Genomic DNA, 7,317 nt, shown 5'->3' with positions numbered 1-7,317 from the left:
ACTCTGACAAGCTCATGTGACTGCAGACAGGTCCCGTACCTCTCTGAATCTCAGTTTCCCCATCCATGAAATGGGCAAATCACAGGCTTCTCGTGTGGGCTAGATGAAGTTCTGTTTGGCAGAAACAAATTTTTATTAAACTTTTACTACATCCCATTCCTGTTCTAGGCACTGGGGAATACAGCTGTGAACAAGACATACAAAACCTTCCCTTTTTTGAGCATTTATTATTGCTAGTAGGACGGACAATAGATACTGTATCAGGGAGTGAGGAGTACTATGAGGAAAGATGAAGCTGGGTAATGGGATTCCATTTTAGACAGAGTGATGGGATGGGAAAGCCGTCTCTGAAAAGGTCAAAGGTAAGCAGGGACCACCAGGAAGTGTGGGAGGGAGCCAGGGGGGTGCTGAGGAAAGGGCATTCCAGGGGAGGGAACAGCAAGTGCAAATGCCCTGAGGCGGGAGCAGGCCTGGGGTGTTTGAGGAACAGGAAAAAGACCTGTGTGGCGGGAAGGGAGGGAGGGGGAGAGGAAGTAATAGGAGGTGAAGTCCAGAAGGAAGGAGGAGATGGGGTACTTTGCTGATCTGGGTTTTTGTGGGGGTTATTTTATCAGAGTGAGGACTGACATGGTTTACATTTAAAAAGTCTTTCTTGGCTGCTGAGTGAGGAAGAGACTGTAGGGGCCACTTAGGAGGCTGCTGGGGTCATGGGGCGATGTGGCCTCCCTGGCGCTGTTATTGTTGTGAAAAGGCTGCTGGAGGCTGCTGGGGGGTCTTTGCCACTAGGGAGCGCCCCTTGGCCCGGACCTCTATGCAGGGGACTACCAGTCCCTCCCCCGCCCCAGAGGGTGGAGAGGGGCGGCCTCGGGGCGTGGAATCCGGGAATGGCCTGCGGAAGGCGAGCGGGCGGCCGGTCACGCATGGGCCACTGCGGCGGAGGCGTCGGTGGGCACCGGCGGGGCGTGTGCACACCGAGGCGCGGCAAGTGCGTCCTGACCACGGCAGCCCGCCACCCCGAGGCTCGGCCGCGCCCCGTCCTGGTGCGCACCCGGGCCAGCGCGCGTCTGGGAGCCGCTGGACCACAGGGTGTTTCCGCTGCCTGCGGCCCTCGGAGGGCTCTCAGCGAGCTCGGGGCTGCTTCTGCTGAAGGCGGCTTGGTCTAATGTCAGTAGAGCAAGGACAGAAGACACCGCGCTGCCCTCATGAGATTCACAGTTGGGGGTGTCGGGGAACAACAGACCTCTGCAATAAAAATCTGGTGACGATCTTGCTATATAACACAGGTTTGGAAAGCACAGAGCAGCAAGCAAGCAATTCCAGCAGGAAGAAATCTGGAAGGCTTCAAGGAGGAGGCACCATTTGTGATTTGGGCTTGCAGGATGAGGAGGCATTTGACAGATGGAGTAAGGGGAGAAGGTCCTGCCTGCCAGGGGCCCTCTGGTGATGGGACAGTGTCCAGGCTGCACCATGACCCCACTTTCCACCTCTCTGACAAAGCCAGAGCCGCCTGGTCTCTCTCCAGGGCCTCCTTGATCGGGCCTCCGGTTCATGTTTAGTCCTTCACTCCCTGCCATCCCTCCCTCTTCACACTTGCTCTCTGCCCTTTGCTGGGGGCCCAAATCACAGCCACAGATGCCAAATCCTCTCAAAGCTTCTGCCCCACCACCGCCAGGTCTTCCCGGCCCCCCCTCGATAGCCCCTGCCCAGCCTCTACAGCTCAGTGTGGGCACCTCCCCTTCTCCTGGAGTCCTCACAGCTCCCAGGCTACGGGACTAATGGGATCTGCGTGGTTACCTGCTCTCCCCTACCCGGGACGGACACACCCTGAAGACGGGCCTGGGGGCTTTGTCTCCATGTCTGCAGCGTCCAGTGTGGTGACTGGCACAGAGCAGGCTCCACACAGGATGCTGGACCAACTGAGCAGGGGAGGGCAGGCAGGAGGAAGAGGCTTGAGGGTAGAGCTGGAGAGGTGGGTGGGGCCAGGTTGCACAGGGCCATGTATGCTAACCTGAGTGGCTGCATCTATCCTCCACTATCCACTACCCTCCATGGGCAGTGGGAGCCATAGAGGGCTGTAGAGCTGGGAGGGTGGCATGGGAAGATGTACAGTGGAGGATGGAGGGGAAAAGGAGGGGGCCAATTAGGAGGCCGTCACAGTTGTCACAGGGCCTGAGCTGGGCCTGAGCTGGGACAGTGGCAGATGGGGTGGAGGAGGACACTTAGCAGTGGTTCTCAACAGGGGCAATTCTGTCTGTCTGGAGACATTTTTGGTTTGTCACAACTTGTGTCGACGGGGCGGGCTGCTACTAGCATCCCCTAGACCTCTCTAGGGTTGGATTCCTCATCTTGATTAAAGGTTATTGGGAGGATTAAAGGGATTAACACATGTTCATGTTCAGAAAAGCGGCTGATACATATTAAGCCCTAGGTAACATGAGCTACTGTTATTTTAAACATAAATCCTCTGTGCAAAGCCCTGTACTGGCTCCCTCTTGCTCTAGAGCCAAAATCCGGGGCTGGCCTGGTGGCATAGTGGTTAAGTTCATGCACTTTGCTTCGGCAGCCCAGGGTTCACAGGTCTGAATCCCAGATGTGGACCTACACACCACTCATCAAGCCATGCTGTGGTGGCGTCCCACATACAAAAAATAGAGGCAGATTGGCATAGATGTTAGCTCAGTAACAATCTTCTGACAAGGCCCTTGCCATCTGGTTCGCTGTCTGTCTCTAACCCCTTCTCCTGAGGCCCTCCTTCTTGCTCTCTGTGCTGGCCTCTTTGCTGTTCCTTGCACACACTCAGCCTACTCCTGCCTCAGGGCTTTTGCACTTGCTCGTCCCTCTGCCTGGAGGCTCTGGCCCTAGGAATTTATGCGACTCGCTTCCTTGAGGTGAGAGCTAAGCAAAGGAGCACATCTTCTAGTGGGTAGAGTAACCCTCCCACTCCCATCCACACATGCAAGTGCTTGTACACACACGCGCACACTTAAATACCCTTTGGGCACTCGTGCCCCCGACATACCTACCCAGGTTGCTGACCTGCCCTGGGCCTTAGGGCCTGAGGACTCCTTGGCCTTTACCGTCACGGACAGGCAGGATGGGGCTGGTGTTGAGGGCCAAGCTCTGTACTCTCAGGGCCCCAGTCTTTGAATATGTAGGGTGGGTGCTGGCTTAAGGTATCTGGGTGTCCCCCAGGGCCTGTAACCTGTGAGGTCCCAGTCAGCACAGGGAGAGAGATCTGTTCTGAGATGTTACCTGTGACAGTTGTTTTGTGTGTGTGAGGAAGATTGTCCCTGAACTAACACCTGTGCCCATCTTCCTCTATTTTATGTGGGATGCCTGCCATAGGATGGCTTGATGAGTGATGCCTTGGTCTGCGCCCGGGATTTGAACCTGCAAACCCTGGGCCGCCAAAACGGAGTGCACAAACTTAACAACTACGCCACCAGCTCGGCCCCCAACCTATGACAGTTTTAAAACATGGCCCCAACGCCCTTTGGCACCCTTCCCAGGGAGAGGTGGGATCTGTGTCCTCTCCCCTTGAATCCGTGGCCGCTTCCATCGGTGAAGCACAGGGGAAGTGATGCTGTGTGGCCGCAGAAGCTAAGTTATAAAAGGCCACACAGGTTCTGCCCGCTTCTCTTCGGACACGCTCTGGGCCGAGCCGGCCCTGTGTAAGAAGCCCGACTACCCCGAGATTGCCCAGTCGGGGAGGCCGCGTGGAGCCGGTCTCATCCACAGCCCCAGCGCCACCCGCCAGCCGTCGGAGGGAGCCATCCTGCACGGCCCGCCCAGTTAGCCTTTCAGGTGACTCCAGCCCGGCGACATCTGACAGCAGTCACTTGAGACCCCAAGTGAGAGCCACCCAGCCAGGCCCTTCCCCAATTCCTGACCCACAAACCTTTAATCAAAATGCAATGGCTGTTGTTTCACACCACTGAGTTTTGAATAATTTCTTATGCAGCAATAGTAATCGGAACACTGGCCCCAAACCTTTCCTGATCCTTCTTAGTCCCCTTCCCACCCTGTCTCCCAGACTGAACGCCTCCTGGACTGGACCCAGGGCCCGGAGATGGCTCCCTGGGCTCTGAGAATGCAATGGGGATGCTGGGGCAGGCTGCCCACCCTTCCCCCAGGAAGTGTTCGGCGTACCCTGATGGCAGTGACCACCACACACCTGACGGATGAGCCGCTGGGTGGCATCTCTACCCTGGTCCCTCCTGTTTGGCCAGGACCAGGGTGTCCCGGGTGCTCACCACTGTGCCCACGTTGGTCCTCAGCCAGGCCCTGCCCTCAGCCCCTGGCACCCCATGTCTCCAAGGCCCGGCCTCCCGTCCCCCAGTGTGGGGGCTGAGCACGGCTGGAGCCAGATGAAGACAGGACAGTCCATCACTGGAGCTCAGAGCTGTGGGACGCTGGGCCCTTGGACGTGGCTGAGGTTTGAGTCAATACTGGAACTGCTGACTGGTGTGGGGAGGGTACACAGAGATATCTGTTATCTCGTTGAATACTCGCCACGATCCTCTACGGTTGGTACTTCATTATCCCCATCTGACAGATAAGGAAACTGAAGTTTGGGGAAGTCGTTTGTTCAACGTGAAGAGATAGGAAGTGGCAGGTCGGCCTGGAGATCCTGTGGGGGTCCCTGTGTATCGACTGCCCCACAGAGAGCAGAGGTCCTGGCATGTCCTCTTGGGCAGGGGGACATTTAAGCTGAGCTTTGAAGGAGGAACAGACATGGGAAGACGACGGAGAGTCCTGGAAAAGGCCTTGGACCTTGGTTTCCTCATCTGTCAAGTGGACATAATAACAGTCCCCCTTTCATTGGGCCATTTGAAGATTAAATGAGTTGGTAGAGACATAAGGGGACTATAAGGTTTAGTAAAAGCTAATTCTTACTGGCTATGGATGGGAACAGTGTGAGCTGTGGGGTGTGGTCCTAGCTGGAGGTCTGAACAGGTTCTGGAGGCAACCTTCCAGCTCTGTGCACTCAGGCCCCCAGGGGAGGGAGCTGGAGAAGCCACACGAAGTTGAGTTAGTCTGGAACCCTTGAATTGGGAGTTTTAGTCAGGCAGCCTGGTATACTCCTCTTTTAAAGAACTCCACAACCTCTGTCACCCAGTTGCCGAATCTTCCATCCCTGACGACCTGGAAGTCCTCCCTGCTGTCTAACCTCTTTTCCTCCTGCTGTGCATTTTGTCTGTTGAGACGAAAGGAGAGGGAATGAACCATGGTGATTGGCGCTGGAGTCTGCTGGAATCAGGGCAGGTGCAGCCTGTATGGGGCCCACAGACTGTGGTACCCAGAGGGAACCCAGAGGCCCACCTGGCTTAGGGTGGAGGGAGGCTCCTCCCAGCCACCACTGAGGAGGAGTTTGGGGCAGGGTCTGTGAGGGCAAAGGAACAGCCCTCTACCGAGCATAACTCCTGAGTGAACAAAGATCCCCACCCCGGACTCCCTGTCTGGGACCCTCCTGCAGAGTGAAGATTAAGCTGGCAGGCTCTGGGGTCAGGCAGGCCCGAGTCTGAGTCCCACCTCTGTCACTTGTTAGCCGTGTGACATTAAGCAAGACCCTTCACCTCCCTGAGCTTTCCTTATCTGCAAAATGGGGACGGCTTACTAGCTGTACAACCTTCACCAGCCAGTTAGCTAGCTGAGTTTCCGTTCCCCATCTGTGGAATGGGAATGATCCATTAGCTGTTTGATTGCTGTCAATCCCCTCAGCTCTGTGAGCCTCAGTTTCCTCATCTGTAAAATGGGGACAGGCTGAGGCCAGACTAAGCTCACAAATGTAGCCATAGCTCCACCTAGGGGTGGAAACAGGTGTTGGCAATGGTTGGTTACTATCAGCTTTCCCTTTCTGGCTCCCATCCCAAACGACTTCCCTCGGGAACCTTCCTCCCTGCTGCCAGGCCAACCCTGGACAAACACTGAGGGCTGGCTGAGGTGCTGGAGGCCCTCCTGGGAGTGGCTACATTTAGAAAGAGGGCGTAGAATGATGGCCAGGCCAACCAAAGGAAGGAGCTGGTGAGGTCCAGCCTGTCCTAACCCATGTTTGTCAAAGGCCTGCTGGGGCAGGGGCTGGGCAAGGGCTGGGGCCACAGTGACCAGGGCGCGGGGAGCCCTCCCCTCCTGCCCCGTGGAGTGTCGGGCACACAGCACCGACTCTATATTTGTCAAGGGTCCTCCTCACCAGACTGCTGGCCCCAAAGGTCTGAGGCTGGGTTTGTTCATGGCAGACCAGGAGCACCCCTTCCAGAGGAAAGCCCACCCACCTAGCTTATTTTTTTGAGTAAGACCAGATCTGTTGCCAATCTTCCTCTTTTTCTTTTTTCTCCCCAATGCCCCATCACATTGTTGTGTGTCATAGTTGTAGAGTTGTAGCTCTTCTATATGGGACACCGCCTCAGCCTGGCTTGATGAGTAGTGAGTAGGTCTGCGCCCATGATCCGAACCAGTGAACCCTGGGCCGCCGAAACCAAACTTAACCACTATGCCACTGGGCCGACCCCTAAAACTCTTTTTTTTTTCTGTTTTTTTTGGTGAGGAAGATTGGCCCTGAGCTAACATCTGTGCCCATCTGCCTCTATTTTGCATGTGGGACACTGCCACAACATGGCTTGATGAGCGGTGCATCAGTCCACTCACGAGATTGGAACCTGTGAACCCCGGGCCGCCAAAGCGGAGTGCGTGCACTTAACCACTACACCACCAGGCTGGCCCCCCACCTAGCTTTGAAGGCCCAGACCAGGAGGGTTTCTGCGGCATCTGGGCCTCAGGAAAGCAGCCCCTTGCTCAGCACCTTGGGGTGCTTCTGAGCGTTCCGGGGCTGCTTCCAGAGGCTCTGCTGTCTGAATGGGAGAGGGGGCTGTGCTGTGCCACGCCTCGGTGAGGCTCCTCTCTTCCTCTTGGGGTTGGCCCAGGAGCCCGGTGGGGATGTGGGAGAAGATGCTGATTGCTCAGCCCAGGAATCCCTCCTCTCCCCCCGCTGTTCTCCATCTGGTCAGCAGCCTCCCCCACTGCCCCAGGACAAGGGCCCCAGTGTCTGCTCCGCTCCTGGGCAAACAGCAGGCCTTTCTCTCCCTCTCCCCTCCAGAGCGCCTCGGCCGTGACCCCTCTCTGCCCCCTCGGAAGGGCATGGCACACCCCTCCCTTCACGACCTCTTCCTTCTGAGTGATCCAGAAACAGAGGCTGACAAACCTGGCAGAGGAGCAGGTCCTGTTTGGCGGGGGAAGCCCTATATTTTGGCCATTCCCAGCTTTGGCCAGGCAGCCCAGGCAGGGGCCGGCTTGCAAGGCCTCAGTCCTGCCAAGGTGGGT

Source organism: Diceros bicornis, chromosome 14, assembly GCF_020826845.1.
Source record: "Diceros bicornis minor isolate mBicDic1 chromosome 14, mDicBic1.mat.cur, whole genome shotgun sequence".
Classification (NCBI taxonomy): Eukaryota; Metazoa; Chordata; class Mammalia; order Perissodactyla; family Rhinocerotidae; genus Diceros; species Diceros bicornis.
The sequence above is the reverse complement of the archived record's forward strand: the minus strand, read 5'-3'. Positions refer to the sequence as shown.